General features: G+C 36.2%; 1 pseudogene; it reads right to left on the reverse strand.

Annotated features, from left to right (window-relative positions):
• Positions 1-20,852: 20,852 nt before the first annotated feature.
• LOC131166534 (rust resistance kinase Lr10-like) lies at positions 20,853-22,381 on the reverse strand (annotated as a pseudogene).
• Between the last annotated feature and the right edge of the window lie 4,371 nt (positions 22,382-26,752).

The following is a 26,752-nucleotide window of genomic DNA, read 5'->3' on the forward strand; positions in this document are numbered from 1 at the left end:
TCAACTTTACAAAATTCAGAAAATTCATTTGACAAGTATTCTAATCCATTGTTTGTTCTCAGTGTTTTAACTTTTCTGTCAACTTGAGTTTCAACTAAGGTTTTCCATTCTTTAAACTTTTCAAAAGTATCACTTTTATGTTTTAAAATATAAACTCATACTTTCTTAGAAAAGTCATCTATAATTGACGGAAAATATCTAGAACCACCATGAGAACTAATCATAGTAGGCCCCCACAAGTCTGAATATATGTAATCAAGAGTCTATTTTGTGGTGTGAGTGGACTTCTTAAAGCTAACCCTAGTAGACTTACCCAAGACACACTCCTCATAGAATGACAATTCCTTAAGTTTCCTATCCCCAAGCAGCTTCTGTTTCTCTAGCTCCTTGAGGCCTTGTTGGCTACATGTCCTAGCCTCTTATGCCACAAGGAAACTTGATTTTCTACCCTGTGATTGATAGGTGAAGCCTCACCAATCACTGTCTTTCCTACCAAGGTGTACAACCCATTCTTTAGCACCTCTTTCATCACTACCAGTGAACCTTTACATACTCTCAGCCTACCTCCTTCAGACTTAAACGTGTACCCTGACTTATCTAAGCTACCGAGAGAAATCAAGTTTCTCTTCAACTCAGGTATGTACCTCACATCTCGTAGCACATTTTCAATCCCATCATGCATTAGAAGCCTTACTGTCCCAATACTCTGTATTTTACATGACTTATTGTTTCCTAGGATAACATGACCTCCTTCTAAGCATGTAAAGGACTCAAATCAGTTTTTCAATGGAAACATGTGGAAGTAATATCCTGAATCTAATATCAATTTTTTCCCGAATCTTTCTTAGAGACGTTTAACACTTCTGCACTATCATACCCATCTAAAACTACAACTGTCTTACCCTTTGATTCAGAGGTGGTGGCATTGACAACCTTTTTCCTTTCAGAGCAGTCAATTTTAATATGCCCTTCCTTGTGACAGGCAAAACACTTTAGTGCTTTACTTTTAGACTTTGATCTATATCTCTTGCCTTTTCCTTTCTTGTCCCTCTTTTCAGACCTACCTCTCACATTTAGCCCTTCCCCTGACATTGGTTTAGACTCAAACTTAGTGTGCAATTCCCTAGAGTGCAAAAATGCTTGCACATCTTCTAAAGTTAGCCTTTCTCTCCCATACATCATAGTTTCTTTAAGATTTTTATATGTGGAATCAAGAGAATTCAATAAAAGAATTGCATGGTCTTCTTCATCTATACTAATATCAATATTAGCAAGATCCAAAATAATTTTATTAAATTCATCTATCATTAATAGATGTTCCACAGGTCATTCTAAAGTTATAGAGTCTAGTCTTCTTATGGAGTTTATTTGTTGGGGATTTTGTCATGTACAAACTTTCTAGTTTTGACCAAACTCTAGCTGCCGTATCCTCATTGGCAACTTCCCTAAGCACTTTGTCTCTTAAAGACAAGATAATGACACTATGTGCCTTTTGGAGGATTTCGGGCTTCACTTTGTTGATGGAGGGTAAACTTGGTTTCCTCTCTTGTGAAGTGGAAGCCCCCTTCTTTTCTCCAAGAAGAGCCTCCTCAAGCCCCTATTGTACCAAGATGACACGCATCTTAATCCTCCATAAACTAAAGTCATTTTTTCTAGTGAATTTTTCTATTTCAAACTTAGCGGTCCCCATCATATAGCCAGACTCTAATACCACTTGTGTGAATAACCTGATTGCTTATTCTAATTTATAGATTTTAGTCAATTATAAATGAACCACAATAAGAATATGATTTTATCTACGTAGCAATCACAACCACACCTAAACTAAAACTTGCTTATTTCAACGTGTGCGTGTGTGCCAAGCCTGATCAAGAAAAATATTTATTCACCAAACAATATTCAGCAAAGCCACAATAATTTCAACAAAACATAAACATGCTAAATCACAAAAACCACAAGAATGCATTTACGTGGTTCGGCCCAAAAATTGGGTTACATCCACGGTAGGAACTCACCTTTTGGAGATGCTTTATTAAAAACGGTGGAAATAAATATATGTACACAGATTTACCTCTATGGCTTACCGATCTCCTCTGAAAATCAGTTCAAGAAACGACCCAAGAAAACCTCTCTTCGCACCTGCGAAGAACCCTAAGCTTCTTCCTATCTTCCTCCCTGATTTTTCCTGAAAGAAACCCTCCCAAGACCTAGATTTGTGTTTACCTTCCCCTTACCCGTGCGTGAACCTTCGCTGGTAGCTCGAGATCCCCAACGCCGAACCCTCCTCCTGCTGTCTCCCTCTCTCTTGCGCTATGGCTGAAAGCTCTCTCGGCTGGTGATGGCTCTCTCGGGTTACAAGTCTCTCTTTGCAGGTGAAGGCTCTCGGTTCTGAAAGATGAAAGAAGTCTCTCCTGCTGAATCTGTTCCGAAGCAGCCCAATTAAAATCCCCCCCGACCCTGCTATTTCCAATTTACAACTAATTAAAGAGCCAATTACATCAATTCCCCTCCAAATAGAAAAGAAAAAAAAACAGCAGCCGTTGGATCTCTAATAAAATGGACGGCCCGTATTCATGCTTGACACTCCAACAAATCCGTCTTAATTTGGCATGAAAAAGAAAAGAAAAGAGAAAGAAAGAAAAACCATTTTCATTGTTGCCTAAACTAATGAATGTACTTACGTTTAAACAAATAATCAGACAATATTAATACAATTATTAATGGTTAAAGGATTAAAGCCAGTTCATGAGTATATCAGGTGGTATTGCCGGCAAGCAAGTTAATTGGAGCTCAGGAATTTCAAATTGTTTTAGGGAGAATGTATAGCCTGAAAATTTAAATAAGTAGAGATGATTTAGACTCTAAATTGCTTTTGCAAGCACAGAAAGGGTCTTTTTTTTAACAGACAAAAGAATGACATGCATATAAAAACTAAAAATACGGCGTAGAAGAATTGGTTGGTCTTCTTTTGGTCAATTCGGCTGTTAGTCGCAAAGGGTAATTAAATAGATCAACCAAATCTTCTTGCTAATTTAAAAGTTAAGATTACACTTTTGACTAATGAATTTGAGCTAAAAATAAAAAGGTTAAAATAAGTCCTCGAATAAGAATCGGTCTTTTGGGTCAGCTTGAGTAGGACAACTTAATCTTCTTGTTAATTTAAAAGTTAAGACATACTTTTGACTGTGAATTTGAGCGATTTAATGTTTTATTGAAATGAAATAATTTAAAAAAAATTATTTTTTTTGGTATTCTCTCATTGATGATGCAGGCAAAAGTTGTTACCAACTAAAGCCAAGACCTTGGTTATTGTGTTAGGAGTTTGAATTTAGGAGTTCAAATTTTAGATCTTAAATTTAAATTAATATAACTTGAACAAAATTTAATGTACTTTTATATTACATTTTGCTTAAATTTAGGTAATCCGACTTTAGTGTCCAAATTTTAAACCCCAATACAAAGTTAATTCAAGATTGAATCTTTAAACCATTGCAGAAGCATGGGGACCTCTGTGTGTGTGTGTGTGTGTGTGTGTGTGTGTAATATACCCTAAAAGAGACCCCAGCATTAAACTTGACATTAACTTATATAAGGCCAAAAATGAAAAGATATCAAGGGATCAATGGAAAGAAGGTAACGTTCATTAGTTAAAGCAAGGGTTACCACTACAATCTTTACTCCCTAATAATATATCTGAAGTATAATCCTTGCGGTCCATTAGTAGGGAAATCAATAAAGAGGTATCTTGTAAGGACCTGAACCCGAGTGGATTCTTACATATAAATTTTTTAGCGAACGCACATAAGTCTAAATTATTTTTATTATTAGGGCACTAATTAGCTTTATTACAAATATATCTCTCAACTATTAGAATGATTTTTTTTTTAAATTTTAAAATACACAAACATATTCTAAATTGTCTAACGTTAAATTTTTATTCTACTCTACTCTCTCTACTCTCGTCCATGCACTTGCTACGTCAAATTTCTGGTATACTCTTCAAAATCATCTGAAATGTAAAATAACGATTGAGGTGAGACGACGCTCAGTAAATAAATAATATTATTATTAGTGTGTGGCCAAAATGAATTTTCATAATATTATACTTTCGTAAAATAATATTTAATACTATAATTTCAAAACTGCTTTTAAAATAAATGTGAATTTAAAATTTTCTACATAAAACTTTTACCATCAACTACTCACATACTATAATTGTTAAATTAAACATTTAACTTTAAAACTGTAACTATAATATTTAATTATATACATATATATGTTTTTTCTTTATACGTTTCCTTTAGATTATCATTTAGGCACAAAAATGATCATATTCACATAAATATTTACTTTTCCTTCAAATCATCAATAGTTTTGTACATGTAATTAAATATGTATATACATATATTGTAAAAAAATCACTCTTAGACTTATTAGCCGTAAGTCATGTTTCTGTTAGCCGTAAATCATGTTTACCCCTATGACTGGGTTGTGCGGTCTGAAGACTGGACTTAGTTGGCTGGCCGGCCAAACTAAATCAATGTACATCATCATTAAATGAGATTTTACCTATTAAACCCTGATCCGACCCAGGTGTGTACTCAGGATAAATCCACTACCATATAAAATCACTCTGTAAAAATAAGGTAAGTGCACTCTTATTTGTTTAAACTTTAAGTTGCGGTACCGAGCATTCGTAATTTTTGGTATCGTTTGAGTCATAAGAGGTTTTGAAAATATTTTATTATATAATTTATACAATTAAAATAATATCATGAAAATTTCATTTTTACTCATATTTTCGTGAAATACGCAACGTAAAAATCAACTCATGTCATATTTACTCATATTTTTGTGAAATATGCAACGTAAAAATAAACTCATGCCATATAATTTTTATGTTAAAAATATTTTATTGAATAAAAATTAATACTGTAAAATACCCGAAGGGTTTAGAATATTTCTTAACTCAAAAATAAACGTAAGTATATTAAAGATAAAACTGATATAATTAAATATGTGTAAAAATAAACTCAGGAGAATTTTATGAAAATAACTAACATAATTAAAATTTACTTATAAATAAATTCGGGTATAAATTTTAAATAAAAATATAACATAATCAAATTTACTTACCTCTTACTTAACCTTAATACGGTCACAACGAATATCTCTAAAAAATGAGACTGGAAAGAGTGAGTGAGTGAGAATTTTAATTATAAAAAAAAATTTCCCCTCTACTAATTCTTTCACTCACTAATCATTCTCTTCCCTTGGAAAATTTTTGTGAAAAATGAAGGTTGAAGACTTCTTATTTATAAAAAAAATTTGGGAAAGAAAATGAAATTTGTAAAAGTGTGGGAAGAGGGGTGAAATTATAATTTTTTTAAAAATAAATGAATGGGTAAGGAATGAACATGGAATGAGTATGAAATGAGAGGTATGAGATGGGGATGGGGGTACATGTAGGGAAAATGGGAGTGCTTGCCGACACTTCCATTTAATTAATTTTTGAAATCATTATTATTATTATCATTGTTATTATTTTTAATGTAATAACCCCAAAAATGATTATAAAAGATTAATGGGGTAATTTTCAAAAAAAATTAAATTTATAAAAAAGAAAAAAAATAAAAATAAAAATTTATTATTATTGTTATTATTATTATTATTATTATTATTATTATTATTAGTTTGAAGATGCAGAGAGGCATCTCCATGCAGGAGCACCCCCCTGTTACTCTCTCTCTCTCCCCTCGTTCTCTCTTCCTCTCTCCTCAATTCCGTGATGGATTCTCGCCTAATTGGAAATCGGAAGATACCGCTGGACTCCATTCTCTGCTGCCGTCATTTCTACGGAACGGATTGGTGGTAGGAGTGGCGTAGGCATATCTCTTGGGGTAAGCTAATTTCTGTTTTTTTTCTCAATTTCTTATAAATTATAAGCCCAATTGACGATCAGACACAACCACGAGAATCTAGGGTTAATTCTCTACAAGTCTAGCGGAACGAAATTCTTGTGAGATCATTGGGGGTATAATCCCAAATTTAGGATAAGGGGCTTATTAAGGGGTTTATTATCATTTAATTAGTATTAATTTGAAAATGCTAAAATACTGAGCATCTGAGGTTGAAGTTGGATTTTCAGAATTTAGGGTCCGAGTGAGTGTTGCAGGTATAATTTCGGGACCCGCAAGCATAATTCAAAAAATTAAGTGAGGGTGTTAAATAATAGTTTAAATGTTAATTTGGGATATATGAAGCTTAGGGAAGGTTAATTGGGTATTATTTGGGGAAAATGAGTTAATTAATCTGGGAAAAATGCAAATTGCAGGATTGGAGTTTCGAGCACCAAGGGAGTAGGATTTGGGTTCTAACGAGACTTTCAGTAAGTTAGGTAAGGGGAATAAATTATAACAGTATTTTTAGGGCTATTATTTGAATTAATATGTGAAAATGAGCATATGATATTTTGTCTGAAAATTATTATGATATAAATATCAGATAAATTGTGTGGCACTTGAGTAATTTTAAATTGTAATATTTTGGAGTGTGAAATTAATATTTTATGAATAATAGATGAAAACTGTGTGGCATACGATATATGTTGAAAAATGTGAAATATAACGATGAATAATTTTTGAGAAAATATTGAAATGAGAATTATTGATGTGATTAGTGAAAAATAATGAAATATGGTATTTATATGTGAGTAGAAATATTTTTCCTGAAAAATGAGATTTTGTGAATTACTGATATAAGTATTTTGAGAAATGTTGAAATACGTGAAACACGATATATACTATTATGAGATGATGAAATGTGCATAGAAAACGATGAAAACATTTATAATGAGATGAATTAAGATATACTGATATGAGAATAATGATTTATATTGATATGGAAATACTGAAATGTGAAAATGGGAAATATGAATACTGCAATATGGAATTGAAATATGATCGATGAAATGCCAATACTGCATAATGATTGCGGATATGTGGTAGTGAACCCTGATGGATGTTTGTGATATTGAACACAGTACCGTTGCTAGTGGTGTAGTGCAACCATATGGACTCTTGGAGCGTGTGACGTGATAGTCGACTAAACCATTTTGTAGAGCTGTTGGCCCCCTGAGTCCGGATCAGGGCTATAGGCCGGCCAGTCGTACTACAGACGTGATATGTGATATGATATTTTGATCTAACCAGGTCGACCAATTGCTGTTAGATCTAGCCTTCGGGCCCCACAACCTTGACCATGGGAGGAAGCATGGCGTGGAAAGAAAGATCCTCAGGGTGGCCATGAGTTACAGACACAATATTAGTATTTTATACCAAGGATACTCATAAGCCGGAAAGTAAAATGGAAACGGAAAGTGAAAGAATGACAAAATGGGCTAAAATGAGAAATGAAAGAATTAATGGTAATTGAGAAATAGAGAATGATAAAATTGAGAAATGAAATCGTGTGAGTTAATAACATAAATAATTGAGGCGAAATGAAACTCTCCGCCTGAGGGTTTACTGAGTAAGGTGAGTGCCCTGATAGGTATCAGATCTGACCATACTTGGTTGCATAATGTGTTAGGGCAGAGGGAAGCTACCTGTATGGGCGGGTAATCTTCCCTATTCTCAGGAACTTCACAGGTAAATATGTGTTGGAAATCATTGAATTTGAAAAATGATTTTAAAGCTTATAAAAGCTTGTGTTGTATATCTATATGATTATGAAAATGTGTATATCAGCGTATTTTCTTAAATGAAATGATGATTTGAAAAGTAAAGTGTATTATAACTGAACTCTTATGGCCACACACTGTAAATAATTTATTCCTTCTTACTGAGATGAGTCTCACCCAAATTATCTAAATTTTTTAGGAAACACGGATAGGCTAGGTGATAGAGCTCCGTGATCATAGGGAGTTAGGACCCTGACACACAGGGTGAGTTAAGGAGGTGTAATTTCCCTAGGATTGTATTGTATTGGGTATGCGATGGTAATGTATATATGTATGTATGTTGATACCCTAGATATTGTATTTTGACTGTTATGTATATACCGTTTTCCGCTATTAGGTTGTATAAATAAAATAACTTTTTTCCTAATACCCAATGTGAGTCGGGTCATATGACTGGTGATAGGGTTGTTGACGTGGCCGATTTATGGATGTTGTTGATGAGGAGTGAATATTTATTGATTGTTGATTATTTATAAAAAAATTGTACGAAAATCGGAGTGTCACATTTAAGTTATAATTTAGTATATATATTTTTTTCGTAAAAGAATTAAGTTTGAATTTTGAAAACTCATGTCCACATGGTCTTGTGGGCCCCACACAACTTCGAGATCCAAGTGGGTCATACGTGACTCCAATAGTTCTCACATGGTTTTATGAGCCCTACGTAGTTTCGGGACTTATGTGGACCCCACACGATTTCGGGACTTATGTAGGCCCCGCATAGGATACCTATATAATAATTATTATTATTTATCATATATTTCTACAAATTATGTCAGTCAAACATTATTTTGTGTATATGTACTTATTTAGGAGTACAAATAGTGTCTACCCTGTTTATCCTATAAAATTTCATTTTGACCAGGCCAACCTTCAGAGAGCGACTGAACCGCAATGGTCTTTGAGCACTCGCTAAGAAAATGTCTTTCTTATGCATCAAACATGGAATCAAGGATCCTAACAGAGAAACACATTTGTATTGATATTAACTTAATGATCATTATTATTATTATTATTATTATTATTATTATTATTATTATTATTATTATTTAATTGTATATACATTTTCGGGGTCATTGCATATCCTGGATACCTATAAAAATGACTTCTTAAAGAAGATAAGACATCGCATCTCATATTCACCCACTCCTTTACTGTTGCAATAGCATAATCCTTCTAAATTCCTTAAGTTAGGTATTGAGGGGATTCCCTATAGTAGGACTGTACACGGTTCGGTGCGTTTCGGTTTTGGCCAGAACCGAAAATCGAACTGAAAATTTTGATTTTGAGATTTCCGAATCGAAACCAAAATCGAACCGAAATTATGCTTTAATTGAAAACCGAAAATGTGGCGGTTTGGTTGCGATTTTTAGGTTTTAAACCAATTTTTCTCACAAAAAAATAACCTTTATTTTTCATTAAGTTGTTGAAAATTTATTGAGCATTTTAATTTTTTATAGGGACTCATAATTTTAACAAAATAAAATCTGTTGGACACTTTTAATAAAATAACTTTTATTTTTCATAAAGTTCTTAAAAATTTATTGAGCATTTTTATTTTCTATAGTGGCTATATGGCTATATTGCATGCTATATTTTTACTAGCCATATATATATATATATATATATATATATATATATATATATATATATATATATATATCTCTTATATAAATCATTTTTCGATTTTTTTGGGTTTGGTTTCAACATAAAACCAAAATCGAAACTGAAACCAAATATTTTATTTTTGGAAACTGCAACCGAAATTTAAAATCGAAAAACCGAACCGTTTATGGTTTCGGTTCAATTTCGGTATGATTTTCGATTTTTCGGTAATTTTTGTACACCCCTACCCCATAGTACACCTCGTGTCCTCAAAGCTATTTTTCTTTCATTCTTGACAGGTGATTGAAATTATGATTGATCCAAATTCTCCTGAACAAATTTTGGTAGCAGTAGTTGGCATTGTTTATGGGAAACTTGGAAATATTTATTTCTAAGATCAATCATGACCACATCACCCAATTTTGAGTTCGAACTTAATGTTAGGAATCAATCACCCTAATTGGTTCACTCCTCACTACTAGACAATTTGTTGCAAATTGTGCATTTAGAGTATTTTTTAGTTTTCCAAAGGAAGGTGGAAGACATGTTTAACATTATCTTACAATAGAAAAAGAAAAAAAAATCCTATGAAACATAACCCAGGGGTTGTTTAAACAGAAATGACACCTAAAGATAAAACAATAGTACTATATAAAACAACCTTTGAAAATTTCAGATCCTACTAAAAAAGTAGAAGAAGCTAACGATGTCGGCAGTAATAAACAACTATTGTAGGACTTTGAAGAAAAAATTTAAAAAATTGATCAACTAGAAAAGATGGTGAAAGAAGTTTGCAACCAACCTTCAATAGAGGATATCTCAGTTAGATCTTATGATCTCCCTTTACTAAGGAAATAGTGAAGATCTCTTTGCCCAAACCCAAAATGTCTATTTGACGAGTACAACTTATGAAGCAATAAGAGATGGACATTGCTCGACAAAGTATTAGACAACAAGAGACAAACTTTACTCGGCAAAAATTTGACCCATCTAATGAGCACCGCTCATGAAACAATAAGAGATGGGTACTGCTTGGTAAAAAAATAGTTCAATTGATGAACACTACTCATAAGATTCAAAAATATCCATTTGATGAACACCATTCATTAGGCAATAAGAGATAGACATTGCTCGATAAAAAAATATTTCATATAATGAGCACTACTTATGAGACAACAAGAAATTGAGACTACTCGACAAAATATTGACCCTATCTATTAAGTATCGCTTAGGGGTGAGCATAATTCGGTGAAAACCGAATTAACCGGATTAACCGGCCGAAATTGGCCAGTTCGGTTCAGGTAAAAAATCCGGTTCGGTCGGTTTGGTTAGAATTCTACAAACTCTCGGTTAATCGGTTTCGGTTCGGTTAACGGTAAAAAAATATCGGTTAACCGATTAACCGAATTACTAATTAATTACATTTTTAATATAATTTATAATTGGGTTGGGCAGTGAACGGTTACAGTAGTCGGGCTTGGGGCCTGGGGGGAAAAAGGGTTTCATTCACAGTGGGGATTGGGGATTAGAGTTAGGGCTAGGTTTCTCACTTTCTCTGTGCTATGCCGATGCAGTCGATCTGCCCCGCAGGACCGCAGCTCTCCATCGGATCACCTCTCGGAGTTGGCAAATCCCCTCTAGCCTCTTCAAGTCTTCAGCAGCTCGGCTCTCCAGAGTCGAGCCTCTCGGCCCTTAGCGTCTCATTCTCAGGCTCTCAGCCACCAGTTTGCCGTGCTGCGTGCAAACCCGGACCCCAGTAACTCTTCCTCTCCTCCGGACCTCCTCCTCCGCTTCTTCTTGTTCTTGTTATTCTTCTTCCACTTTTGTTATTATATTTATCCTCAGATTATTCAACAAATTTGGTTTTGTGTGTATTAGCGAATTCAGCTTCAAAATATTTAATGGATGCTCCCAAACACCACCTTAGAGGTCGTTTGGTTAAAATCGGTTAACCGAATTACCCGAATGGTAATTCGGTCGGGTTCGGTTCGATTAATGGTATTATTTAACCGAATTAACCGAAAAATTCGGTTAATTACTCAAATTTGGCTGAACCGACCGTTTGCTCACCCCTAGTATCGCTCATAAGACTCCCAAATACCCATTAAATTAGCATCGCTTATAAGACAACAAAAAATAGACATTGCTCCAGGGGATTGATCTTTAATTATTGCAATCAATAGACATCAGAATAATCCTTAAGAGTACATTCCAAATTTTTTAAATTATTTTTCTTTTAAGCAAGAAGTCGTGATTGATTTAAATTCTTGACAAAATTTAGCAAGAAAAATATGCATCAAAATCACAAAAAATTGAAGCCAAGACCTTTTCCTTCTATTTCTTAATTATTGTTACTGCATTAATGGACCATATATGCATCATCATCTTTCACTGCTACTCCAAATTACGAAATGATTAAGCTGTTACCAGCTAGGGAAAGCATTAACGCCGTGCTCTTCAATCCAACGTACCCATTATTAACGCCGCGCTCTTCAACCCAACGTACCCATTATTTATTTATTTTATTTATTTTCAACGAAGAAATTGAGACGACCAAAAAGAGTCCCTCTAGTCATCTTCCACTACACACACACACATATATATTAAAACAATCAATTAAATAAAGTAGCACCATCATCATCACCCTCAAGAACACCATTAACACAGCAACCCCATTATAATTACCCCTCATATATACTGGCTCCATCGAATTCGTATATATGTATATCACACGCGCAAAAAAAGAAACGATATACATGCAGAAAGAAAAAAGAATTCGAAGCAAGAAGCTTTACAATTTTAATACATAAATTGAGATTGAGCTCGTAGCAGATATGGGGATTCTGATGATATTCTCAGTCATTTTCAGATGCTTCGTGCCATCGTCGTCGTCACCGACGTCGCGAGTCTCTGATACTGACGCCGCCGCCGCCGCCGCCGCCGCCTCGGCGAGGACGGATGAGCTACCGCCACCGCACTGCCACTACTCTAATGCCCACAAATTAAGATCACATGCTGATGACGAACCGCCTGCTCCCATCCTACTCCCTTACTTTCCCACCAACTCAATTCTCTCTCGCTTATAGCCCACAAGGCCGCGCGCTCCTTGTGGGTTCGATCAGCCGATCTTCTGATCGACCCATCTCAGTATTGGTTGTTTTGAATATGAATGGTACAAAGGATCGACGATGCCGATCGATGATGATGATAATGAAGAGGGGCCCATGTGTATCCAAATTTAATTAATTTGGATGCTAGCTAGTTTTGTTTAGGTCTATGCAAATGACAAAGGATATATGTATGAATGGCTTGCTCGATCTATATATGTTGTTATTCTCTTTTTTTTTTTTTTGACTACATAATATTGAGTCTGGACGAATACAACAAAAGCCACTCGACCTGTATCTCATCCTGGCATACTTCTTCGCACGCTTCCCAAAAATTAAATCCAAATCTCAACAATTTTTATAATTGTTTAATAAATTTCGCATCCCAAAAATAAGGTGCATATGCACAAATTTATGAACAATGAGCAAATAACATTGACTTGTTTAACAGTACCAGGACAATATTATTGCAAGAATATCTTCGGAAAGGCTTGTAAATGGTAAGTAATAAAAGGGGATCAAAATTTAAAGGAAAAAGCTGAACGCGTCTTGTCTAGCAATCTAGCATGGGGACCAAAACTTCAAAATTGCATCATCTTAAAAATGAATGAAGAAGACGACGTCGTTTGGTATTTGATACACTGGTTTTAACTTCCACGAAAGCGACGTCATTTTCGTGTTCTTAGTCCGACTCCCATCAGTTGTGGACCTGTGGTGGGCGTCTCTAAGACTCCGTTAACCCCGTCGGATATCTCCATCAAGTCTCGTAGGCTTTCAATCGAAGAAGATTAAAATGAAAGCGAGGGGAAGAGCCAGGGATTTTTTCTGTGGCCCTTCCTCCCCCCTTCCCCACCCTTCGATCAATCCCTAAATTGCAGAATGTATGTATTGCAGTAGGTACGATCTATATTTTACCTGAGAATTGTGATTACACCGATTGTCTTCCTTCTGTTAATTCGTTTCTGGGAAATGCTTAGCATTTCAGAATCTTGCATAGAAATACTGGGTATCTTGTATATTTGGTGCACGCAAATTGTGTGATGCGCCATGCATGGTGAATTCAAATTTTTGAATGACTGGTTGATTTTCGCTTTTTTTTTTTTTTTTTTTTTTTGTGGATCCGTTTACCTCAAATTGACTAATATGTAATGAATTTATGGATATTGTGGTCGCCTAATATGTATTGGTTTTTTTTTTGAGTTCTTGGTTATGAATTTCGCACTTTTGACTGTTCATCTTTCTGTAGTTGGCCTTACCCATCTGGCGTGAGCTATATTCATTCTATATTTTAGAATTTCCCCAACAGTGATGGAGCTAAACTTGACTAATCCATCAATATTAAAACCTTTATACCAGAATCAAAGTAAGCTGTCTCAAGCTTTGGCTGCCATTTCTAGGTAGATGATATGTGCAAGCCAATAGTGGTAAACACATTATGACACCAAATAGCATAAAATGTATATGAATTTTTGCAGTTTGTAATTTAAATTATATTACTGCATGACTTACTGATTTGCCTATACGCATACATTTAAGCTATAAACCAAGTAACTTGAGGTGGGTTTGTAATAATAGAAGAAATCTATCATATTTAGCTTCAGTGTTGGTCTTGGTCACGCTAATTGTTAAATTGCATGGTGATGCCTACATGAGATTCAGCTGAGACCTTGAAGATAATATAGAATTATAAATCATAGAGCATGTTGAACATGGGCAAGTGTAGAACTCAAGTATGATAGTGGAGGTGGGCTACAAGGTTAGATATTGGGGTTGTGTTGCATGTATTATTTAAATATGAACCAGCAGCGAGATTTTGAAATACCTGAGGGAGTGAAATTGCAAATGTACAAGTTCTGGCAGATGCCATGTGGCCCACTGGGTCCATATGAATTCAATTTGCAAGTGGATTATTTATAAATATGATATTGCAGGCTGACTTAAGGAGATTCTTTCGACAAACTAAAATTTATGATGCTTGTTTAGAGGAAGAATATTGATGACAGTGAAGGCTGGCCAAGTAAAACTTCTCAAAGTAAATTTATCATCTAGATTAGAACAAAGAGTTGAGGATAAAGATGGAAACAAATGAATAAAAAAAAAAAAAAAAAACCTAAGCAGATAAACTTAGAACTCTGTGGGTTTTAGTGTTTTCCAGTGCTGAGTATGCTATCTTTCTTGTGGTTCAAATGTTGGAAGAAAAGAATGTCTGGATGACCTCATTAGTGCATGGTTGACATATCCCCCTTAAAGTGAGAGTATAAGCCCTTGTGCACTCATTTGCCGTAGTTTATCTAAATAAGTTAGGTGATACAAACCACAACTAATATAAAAGTGCTTGTTGATTACCTTCCTCATCATAGAAATAGTATCTATAAACCATGCCCCTCCAAGCGAAGTTTTAATTCACCAGAAAGTTTGAAACGAAACTAAACTGTTTCAAACAATTAATTGACCGGTTTTTAGACCAATGTCCAATATTTAACCTAGCTGAACTATTGAATCCAATTTAATATTTTAAGGTCATTACAAATTAATATTTTTTTTTCTTCCATAACAATGAATATGTAAATTTTATTATTTGTTGTGAAAATTAAATGCACAGCGGAATGAACGATCTTATAGACGTAGCAACCAATAGTGAAATATATAGAACAACAATCACGCAGATTATAATGAAAGTAATAACAATGACAAAGAATTATTTGGTTCGGTAATGCCTACATTCATGGGAGCAATCGACAATGTGATATTTATCATCCGGTGTCCAAAAACTATTTGTTACATAGTACAACATGTATTTATAAAGTTCCCGGAGGCTTTCCCTCCAAAATCCAACCTGTCCAACGTCCTAATTCAAAAATTGAAAACAAATGTTGAGTAAGCGAACCAAACCGTCGACAGTTTGCAGAGATACCGTCAACAGTTTAATACCGAGAGCCAAAATCGCCGACGGTTTGCAGAGATACTATCGACGGTTAAATATCGAGAGCAAACAATCGATGTAACAGGTTTAGAACCGTCGACTGTTTCACTGAATTTGGGCCAAACAGTAGACGGTTATAGGGAAACCGTCAACGGTTTTCTCCTGCGAGTCAACATTCCTATATTTTTTCATGTTTTCTTTTTATACATGCCTTCCACTCAATCATATGAGCCACATATTACAACAATTTCCACCTTGGCGAATATACGCCCCTTTGGGAGAAAATTGAAAACATAAATCTGTTGCTCCACCTTGACCTTGGGACATTAGGTTGGGATCGCCTCCCATCTAGCAACTGGAGACATTCAGCAAGTCCAAGCAATGCTTGAACTTTTCCTTGGTAACTGGTTTTGTCAACATAGCTGCTGTGTTCTCAGATGTGTGAACTTTCTCAAGTACAAGTTCACATGAAGAAATCAACTCTCGGATCATGTGGAACCTCACATCTATTTGTTTGGTTCTTGCACGATACACTTGATTTTTCAACAAATAAATGACACTCTGACTGTGACAATGCAGCTCAACTCCACCTTGTTGTATGCCTAGCTCCTTGACTAAACCAGTAAGCCACAATGCTTCCTTGGCAACTTCGGCAACTGCCATATACTCTGACTCAGTTGTTGATAGTGCCACTAGAGATTGTACCATGGACCTCCAACAAATGGGTCCTCCCACAAGGGTGAACACATACCTTGTTGTAGACCTCTTGTCATCTAGATTCCCTACATACTCTGTATCAACATACCCCACAACTGAGGGATTATTCTGTTGCTTGCCGAACATGATATCATAGTGAGAAGTACCCCGTAAGTATCTGAAAGTCCATTTGACGACATCCCAATGCTGTCTTCTCGGATTTGAAAGGAACTTACTTATCTTTTTGACAACTTGTGCTAAGTCCGGCCTTGTATATACCATAACATACATTAAACACCCCACTATACTAGCATAGGAGACCTTTGACATGTCATAGATATCATCATCCGTTCTTGGGCATTGAGCGGTAGACAATTTAAAGTGATTTGCCAATGGTGTACTTACCGGTTTCCCATAAGCTATGCTAAACTTCTTCAACACCTTCTCCACATATTTGCCTTGAGATAATCACAATCTCCTTGTAGTTCTGTCCCTGCGAATTTCCATTCCAAGTATCTTTTTGGCTGCACCAAGATCTTTCATGTCAAACTCTTTATTCAACAGAGTTTTTAACTAATTTATCTTAGTCATATCCTTTACAGCAATTAACATGTCATCAACATGAAACAACAATAAAATGAGAGAACCATCATCAAGATTCTTTACATACACGCAGCAATCATACTCACATCTCCTATAGTCTATTTGGATCATATAGGAGTCAAAATGTTTGTACCATTGTCTCGGAGACTATTTCAGCCCGTAAAGTGACTTCGTCAGTTTACAAACCAAATGCTCCTATTCGGGTTGACTGAACCCTTTTGGTTGTATCATATAAATTTACTCCTCCAAATCACTATGAAGAAATGCTATTTTTTACATCCATTTGCTTTAATTGCATATCATGATGCGCCACTAATCTCGACACTACTTTGATAAAAGTGTACTTGACCACAGGTGAGAAGATTTCATCATAATCAACTCATTTCTTTTGTGAGTATCCCTTTGCTACTAACTGTGCTTTAAACTTCTCTCCTTTCTTTTCTGAAATTATTTCCTTCTTCCTATACACCTACTTGCAATTTATTGCCCTCTTCCCTTCTAGAATCTCCACCAAATCACATGTCTGGTTCTTATGCAATGACTCCATTTCCTCCACCATAGCACCCTTCTCCTGACTGTGCACTGCCTCTTGAAAGTGGTTGGATCCTTGCAACTACTAATAAAAGCATAAGACACTAGATCATCAAAACCATACTTGGACGGTGGCCTAATAGTACGTCTGGATCTGCATATAGGGATACTTTGATCTCGCCGATTTTCCGAGTTAGAACTCCCTGCATTCTGCATACTATCATCACTGCCCTAAGTTTCTAACTCTACTTGCACAACATGCTCATCTTTGCTCCAGTTTGCTGGCTTCTGTTTCTCTTCATCTTCTTCCTGAATATGCTTCACCATGGCCTTTTCATGGAAAACCACATCTCTACTGATCACTACCTTGTTTGCCATTGGATCCCACAGCTTGAACCCTTTCACCTCTTTTTGATACCCTAGAAAAATGTAGCGTTTAGACTTTGCATCAAGCTTTGATCTCTCCTTTGTAGAAATGTGCACATGGGCTGGACAATTGAATAACCTCAAACCGAAGTAGTCTACCGCATTACCTGTCAATACCTCTTCTGCAACTTTCCTCTAGTGAAACCCTTGGCGATCGATTTACCAAGAAACATGCCATACTAATTGCCTCGGCCCAGAGTTCTTCGCTAGTCCTGCATTCAACTTGGGACATTGAGCTCTCTCAGCCAGAGTTCAGTTCATCCTTTTTGCCACACCATTTTTTTGTGGTGTCTGGCGAACTGTAAAATGTCTCCTTATGCCATGCTGCTCACAAAACTCCATAAATCTCAAATTAGCGTACTCGGTCCCATTATCTAACCTGAGACATTTAATTCTCCTCCTGGTCTGGTTTTCCACCTCAGCTTTCCACAATTTAAACATGGAAAACGTCTTTGACTTGTGCCGCATGAAGTATACCTAGACCTTCCGTGAGTAATAATCAATGAAACTCGCAAAGTACATATGTCCACCTCGTAATGCTACTCTCGCCGGCCCCCAAACATTCGAATGAATGTAGTCAAGAATGCCTTCCGTCTTGTAAGTGGCTGTTTTGAATTACACCCTATTCTTCTTCCCAAGAACATAAAACTTGAAGAAGTTCAGTAAGCATGTTTTAATACCCTTCAAAAGATTCATTTTATGAAGTTTCTTCATCCCATGCTCACTCATATACCCTAACCGCATATGCCATAAAATAGTGTCATCTAACTCAGAATCTACGACTGTAGCTCCACCTACAACTGTAGTGCCTAGCAGTGTATAGATATTTCTCGCTAACTTCTGCCCTTTCATCACCGTTAGAACGCCTTTATACACCTTCATAACCCCACTTTTGTAGGTCTGGTATGTGCCTTACATCACATATTGTTCTTACAACACCATCATATATTTTAATTTTGATGTTTCCTATTCCAATGATTTTGCATGCAGCATCATTTCCCATTAGAACGGAACCTGAATTAACTACCTATAGGTGTTGAACCATTCTTTATTTGGTGTCATGTGATAAGTGCACGCCGAATCTTGATCCAAGAATCCGTGAAGCGATTCGACCCCGATGAAACTGAAAGCATATCACCATCACTGCTTTTCTAGTTTCCTTCCTCTACTACATTTGCTGATTTTGAAGTACCCTCTTGTTTTTCAGCATTCCCCTTCTTTCATTCTGGACACTTTGGTTTTATGTGCTCCTTTTTTCTGCACTTAAAACACCGAATATCCTTCTTTTTCTTGGACTGCGACCGAGACTTATTATTACTCGATCTGTTCCGGAATTTGCTTCTCCCACGTTCCTGGTTACCCTTTACCACAAACCCTTCACCATGTGAAATTTCATTACTGGTCTTCTTTCTTTGATGAAAAACCAGCAGTGCGCTTGTTACCTCTTCCAAATTCAGGGTTTCTTTACTCCATGTTAGAGTAGTAACCAACTTCACGCAGGTAAGGAATTCAATAGCATCAATGCCTTGTCATCTTCCTTGAATTTCACATCAACCTGCATTAAATCACTTATAATTTGATTGAATGTGTTGATGTGTTAATTCAAATCCGAACCCTTTCACCATCTTAAGCCAATACAAATTTTTCTTAAGAAATAATTTATTTGTAAGAGACTTAGACATATACTAGCTTTCAAGTTTTTTTCAAACAACCGCAGGAGAATCCTCTTCCATGACGTGATACAACACATCATCGGCCAAACAAAGTCTGATAGTAGCCACAACCTTCGCTTCCAATTCTTTCCAACTTGTTTCATCCATGCCTTCTGGTTGAACTCCGTATAAAGCCTTCACCATACCTTGTTGCACTAACAGATCCTTCACCCTTCTCTGCCATAAACCAAAGTTTACCGTTCCATCGAACTTTACAACATCAAACTTTGCAAAAGAAGTTCCAGAAGCCATTACAACAATGCTCTGATACCAATTTGTTGTGAAAATTGAATGCACAGTGGAATAAAATGATCTTACAAACGCCGCAACCAATAGTGAAATATACAGAACAACAATCACACAGATTATAATAAAAGCAATAATAATGACACAAAGAATTACGTGGTTCGGCAATGCCTACATACATGGGAGCAATCAACAATGTGATATTCACTATCTTGTGTCCAAAAACTATTTGTTACATAGTACAACATGTATTCATAAAGTTCCCAGAGGTTTTCCCTCCAGAACCCAACTTGTCCAATGTCCCAATTCAAAAATTGAAAGCAAACGCTGAGTAACCGAACCAAACTGTCGACGGTTTGCAGAGATACCGCCGACGATTTAATATCGAGAGCCAAAACCATCGGTGGTTTGTAGAGATACCGTCAACGGTTAAATACCAAAAGCAAACAGTCGATGTAACAGGTTCAAAACCATCGACTGTTTCACTGAATCAGGGCCAAACCGTCGACAGTTACAGTGAAACCATCAACGGTTTCCTCCTGCAAGTCAGCATTCTTGTTTTCTTCATGTTTTCTCTTTGTACATGCCTTCCACTCAATTATATGAGCCACATATTACGACAGTATTCAATACTAAAATTCAAGCATCAATTTTTGTGCAGTACATACGTTTTTTATTTAAATTATTAAATGTTATATAATAGTATATATTAATATGTATTTTGTATTATATTGGTTTGGTTCGCTTAACTGTGGTTATTGAATGGGTTGAATTGAAAGCGAATTGATAGCTGAAAGAATTAAAATTTCTAAACCAAAAGTGAACCAAAAAAAAATAGTTAACAAAAATTTCAATTCGGTTTGGTTAGGTTTTTCAATTTCTCTAGCATACTCCTAATAGTATCTCAATTGGCCAACAAATGTCTCATGATTCAAGAATGTTGCCTGGAAGTAAAATTATTAGTTTTCACTATCCATGGCCTCCTATAAACATATATTAAACTAGATTGTCCCAAACTTTTTATAGGCATAATGTCCTTTATTTTGCAACTTGCGAACAAAATTTTCGTACAAATAAATATTCTAATTTGAGATAATGAGCCACTTAGTCTAACTAAATATGGAAAGAATTAATTGCCACTTTATAGTGGGAATTGTGGTTCACCCTGACATGTTCTGGCTTAAATTTTCATTTATATCCAAGTTGATGGAATGTATGGGATAACCTGATGGTATTGGTTGCTTCGTTGGGTTTATGTTGAATTAATTTATCCTTAATTGAGGCCCGCTTGGAGATAAAAAAGGCTTTGGAGGATTTGCAAGACTTCAAGTGGTCCTTCGAGCATCTCCACGACTTTATGCATTGAAGGGCGATCACTAGGCTTCATTTGTATGCACCATAGAACTACAACTATCATATTCTTTACCATTCCTCTATCCTCCTCTGTGGCATCATCTTGTATATTTATGTCCTTTTCTTCATGGAATCTGTCATAAGCTCACAAAGGGAAGTAAATTTGGCTTGAATTCTCTGCAGATGCATTCAAATTCTTCCTCTTGCTTGCGATTTCCATCAATAACATGCCGTAATTGTAAACATCAGCTTTATATGAGACACCCCCAATATTTTTATAGAACAACTCTGGTGCCATGTATCCCATTGTGCCTCTTGCAGCGGTAAGAGAAACTATGCTATCATTTGCAGGATACAATTTTGCGGGCTCGAAGTTTGAAACTTTTGGAGTGAGGTTCTGATCAAGGAGAATGTTATGAGGCTTGATGTTGAAATGCAAAATCTGCATGTCACATCCTCAATGTAGATATTCAATCCTACGAGCAATACCTAGCGCGATCTCATACATTTTGTAATAATTTATGGAGATGTTTTCTCCTTGAGGAAAAATGTGCTTTTCAAGAGATCCATTAGGCATGAAGTCATGTGCAAGAGCACGCTTAGATCTGTCTGCACAAAATCCAATGAGGCATGCCACATTGACATGATGTATTCTCCCAATGGAAGCAACTTCATTCATAAATTCTTGCCATTGGCTTTAGACTCGCACAACATCCTTATGGCTACATGACAACCACTGCCAAGCTTACCTTTATATACTGAACCATGGCTTCCTTCACCCAACTTGTCTTGGAAATTTTTTGTCATCTTTCTAATTTCAGAGTAGGAGTACCTTATTGGCATGAGGTTATTTTGACTTTGAAGAAACTCTTCAACATTGTCATCCATTGATAAATGCCTCCTCTGCAGTTTGTAGAAAAAGAATATCAGCATGCAGAGAGATCCACCTATAATTCTTGCAATGAAGTATGCTCCTTCAAAGAAAATGAACAAAACGAATATGACAAAGCATCTCCTTGCCCACCCTAATAAAGAACAAAAAGAAATATGAGAAAGCATTTCCTCGTCCACCCTCCATTGTCCCATGATTATTTGAGGATGAATTGTTTTATGGAGTTTTCGCTTTCCTAAGTTAAAGAAGGGATGGTGATTCCTTTTCAAAATCAATTTTCTTACAACTTATTTCAAAAAGTTGCAGAAACATGCACTTCTGGATCAGCAAGCTTAGAAGTAAATGAAGCAATTCAAAATCTTCTGGGAAGCTTGTGACTCCTTTTACAAGAATCAATGTAATAGCAAAGACTTTTGGTTTGCAGTGGAGGTCACTTGTAGAGTCCAGTTGCTAATTATTTGTCATTGTTGGCAATTAGCTTTTTAGTTTGGCAGATTTTTGAGTCTTCAACTCAACTGAGGCAAAAAAAAAATAAAAATAAAAATAAAAAAGGAAAAAGAAAAAAGAAGACTCGAAGTTGCTTGATTCCTTTTATTCAACAAATGAAATAATAAAAGACTAGTCTATTTTACAGTTTTACCTAATGTACATAGTTTGTCATCCTCAACCATTTAGTTGATTATCTAGAAGGATCTTAAGCAACTTAGGCAAAACCTTTGAATAATACTAGCATAGTGTGCAATATTGTTGTGAAGAGGGATTGGAGGGGGGGCTTTATTGTAATGATTAGTTTGGTTGCTTTTAGGAGTAAGTCTCATTTTGTAACTCTTCTAGTTTTTGCATTTTGCCTTTTTTCTCTTTTTTTATTTATTTGATATTATAGCAAGCCGATGATTCCTTTATATATTATGAATAATAATATTTTATTAATTGCATAACATGAATTTTATTTAATTTTATCATGGAAAATAAATTAAATATTTATAAAAAATTAAACTCTGTGTTTCAATTGTAGACCTGCTCAGTTGTGATGCTTTCAACAAAATAGCTTGCCAAGCTATATTTGATTGCACGCTTTGATGCATGCTTGGGGGGTTTTTAAGACCTGTGCTTTTTAGTTGTATCTAAACTCCACCAGGTAATGATGTTAAGTTCAGAATCTTACTAGTAGTCCAGACTCCAACTGTTAAAACATCTGTCCAAGGAATAACAAAATGAACAAATTAGAGGTGAGAGACTAATGATTTTGAGGGGAGAGAGAGAGAGAGAGAGAGAGAGTCCTTAATTACCATGTTGTAAACCATGTTTGGTATATTGATACGGATAACTTGTGAGACCTACATTGTCCAATTATTAACAGTATTAATATTAAACGATCAGCATGTAAAAATATAACTGTGCTAAGTACAGAAACACTGCTGATATTGATGTGCAGAGTCCTACAAGAAAAAAATAATGAAAATTCCTTGGCAAATAGAAAGGTATAGCACTCAATTACTTGGAGATGATTTCTGAAAATGGAACAGTGGCTAATTAAGCTGGATTACATTTTTTAGGGATGGAAATTAAGTACTTGTTGCATGGGTCATGTATAGAATCTAATAAAAACACTTCAGGAAGCCTGTGTTCCTCATAAAGTTATGAGCTGGATTACATTTCTTTCTGGAACCCCATTATCAAGAAGCTTGAGAAAAAGCTAGCAGGATGAAATTTTTTTTTGGTCAAAAGGTGGTGGACTTAATCTTATCAAAAGCACCTTGGCTAATCTTCCGATTTACTTTATGTCACTCCTGAAGTGCTCCTGGTTTCTAGTGCGAAAAGACTGGAAGGGATTCAAAGGAGTTTCCTATGGGGGAGCTTGGGGACAGAATTCAAATTCCACCTAGTCAAACAGGGCATGGTGAAACAGCCAATTTGCTTAGGAGGCTTGGGTTTAAAGTCCCTTCACATCTTCAATAAAGCCCTTCTTGGGAAATGGTTGTGGAGATTGAAGATTGAGAAAATCATCTTTGGTGGGAAATCATTGCCATGAAATATGGGCTTGAGCACAATGAGTTGATCTCCCAGATTGGCAGAGGTGGATATACATTACGAAAGGCTGGAATGACTTTTTCTCTGTTATTAGATTCCAAGTGAGCAATGGTGACAACATTTGCTTTTGGCATGATGTGTGGAGTAATCTGGAGGTTCTTAGTGTCTAATTTCCAGCCATTTACAACATGGCTTGTGGTAAAGATCCTGCATATGTCAACACCTTCAAACATCAATTTTTACTCGGGGGTTTTTCTGGAACATCCCTTTCATAGAAATGTGGAAGATTGGGAACTCTATCAGCTCACTGATATCTGAAGTTGTCTTTACAAGTTCTAGTTTCAAAACACTCTTGACCTTCCTTTTTGGTCCTTGGACAAGAAGGGGGTCTTCATTGTCAGATCCTTCTTCAGGAAGCGTTTTCTCCAGGAGTCCAACAAAATTCACTCAATCAACTTGGTCTCAAATGTGGAAGACAGCAGCCCCTACAAAGGTTGTCTCTTTTACCTGGGAAGCAGCTCATCATAAGATCTTGACCCTGGACAACTTGCAAAGAAGGGGATTCTCCATCACCAACAGATGCGCTTGTTGCATGGCTGATGCAGAACCAGTTGATCGCATCCTTCTATATTGCCCCTGGACCGGAAATCTTTGGAATGTGGCTCTGACTCTAATAGAACAAAGTTGGGTTACTGTGAGATCTGTTGGAGAGAAGCTCTGGGCCCGGCAAGGGATTTGGGCAATAAAGGAAAAGAGGAAGGCATTGTCTCTCATTCCTTTTGCAATTTTATGGTGTATTTGGGAAGAAAAGAACAGAAGAGTATTTAAAAATTCAATCACAATGCTTCAATTCAGCAAAGAGCTGTGATTTACTGCGGTTACTAGTTGGCATAATGGACTTATAGCAAATGAGTTTAATATAATTTTTGATTTTTGTGACACCCTTCTGGGTGGTTGATTTCTTGTACATTGGGTTGGCATCCCCTTGATGCCCTTTTAATGTATACTATCTTTACTGTTAAAAAAGAGAGATTCTATGCAATGACTTGTCACAGAACTGTTGCTTTGTTAGGTTATAAGTGTATATTAACTGGTCAAGATGAATTGATTGCCACTGTGCAGCTTCATTTGAGTCCTAAGGGTAACATAGAGAGAGAGAGAGAGAGAGAGAGAGAGAGTGAGGCTTTTTGTAACAAATAGTTGTGGAATGTTTGCTTTCTCTGTCTCACAATAAATGAAATAAGTATATTGTTTATTTTCTGTTTTTAATCACTGAAAGCAGACTGCACTTCCACAAGATCACCCTTGACTGGTGAGAGCTGAGAATGGGACAGGGCTGTTCAGAATTTTCTATATATGTGTATGATTAATACAGAGAGTAAGAAGGAAGATAGAAATCTCACGTACATTTGATGGGGCGGATGGAGGACAGCTTAGGATCAGAACACCAGTCACAATGGATGGTAATGTCATTATCCCCGTTGTAGCAGTAGCCGCCTGTTGCTTGGCAATCCCTGCAGTGAATGTGAAATCAAGAAAGCTGAAACCCATTTGCCAGCTTATCATGGATGACAGAGAAAGAAATACTTGAATTATTGTTGAGTACCACTTTAGTAGGCAAATAAGCCCAGGCTTGCATTCCGATGCTGCAAGAGTCCTCCAAAGCCTTCAAGTGCCAGTTTCCATATAGGGCATATGAATGCTTATGGGAGGAATTGTTTTGTAAAGAAGAGTAGTTGGAATAACCATTGCTTCCATTGATACTGCTACAGAGAGTAGCTTCCACGTAGGGAGCAGCACTTACTGCAGTTGCGCAGTCCAAAAAATTTTACAGGTTTGTTCCAGTGAAAATGCAGGCTATGTGTATCCGTTTCGCTGAAATTCCTGTAAGTTAGAGAATGAAGAGGTAAAGAGCAGTTGTCTTTTTGCATGCCTAGATCAATCACCCGCATTGAGAAGTCTGTGTAGTTGATCTCCTTCTATGGTGTACTGTCTGGCATATAACTTCAGAACTGTATGATTTTGCTTGTAATCACATGACAGTTCATAGCTGCTGTTGCCGCTGTTGGGGGGATCTTCTTTCAGCCGAAATGGGTATGTTAAGTTGCTGATTTTCCTGCAAGACGGAAGCTTGCAGTGCTGGTGATGATGATTTCCCTTGGCATTGAAAATTTCAGGGATAAAAAATAGCTGGAGGAGGGTGGTGAAACATGCACGCAGGAGCCTCCTTGGATGCATGATGCCTGCAGAAAAAGGAAAAGAGAAGGCATTAGCTTCTTAATTTGCCAGTGCTAAGAGTACCCAATACTACAAATGCTTTACAAATGCTTTACCTCAATGGTATCTTCACCAGGATACGAAAATAATACAAAATTCAAAGACACCGACTCTCGTGCCAGTTTGGGAGTGTGGCCATTGCCATTGACATTGGGTGAAGTCAGCTCAATCAGATCAATACAAAATACCATTTCATAAATGATAAGGCTTACCAGTTGCCCCCACAAGACACTAATTTTCAGTCCTTTGTTTTCGTAGGATCCTTCCATGTTTCTTCACCAAATTCCCATTTCAGAATTGATAGACTGACCTAGTGACTCCGCATGATATAAATTTCCAATGGTGAATTAATTGTCAGAAGATCCATGTTTCTTTCACCAAATACCCATTCCATAACTCATGAAGACTCACCAAATGACCCCACAGGAATATTCAATCCTGTATTTTCATAGGATGCTTCCATGTCTCTTCACCAAATACCCATTTTATAATTTACACGCCCACCAATGCCCCCAAAATACCTTAATTTTCAATAGTATATCTTCATAAGATCCTTCAATGTTTCTTAACCAAGTACACATTTTATAATTGAGACGAGTCACACAAGTC

The sequence above is a fragment of the Malania oleifera genome, chromosome 10 (genome assembly GCF_029873635.1).
Source record: "Malania oleifera isolate guangnan ecotype guangnan chromosome 10, ASM2987363v1, whole genome shotgun sequence".
NCBI classification, from domain to species: Eukaryota; Viridiplantae; Streptophyta; class Magnoliopsida; order Santalales; family Ximeniaceae; genus Malania; species Malania oleifera.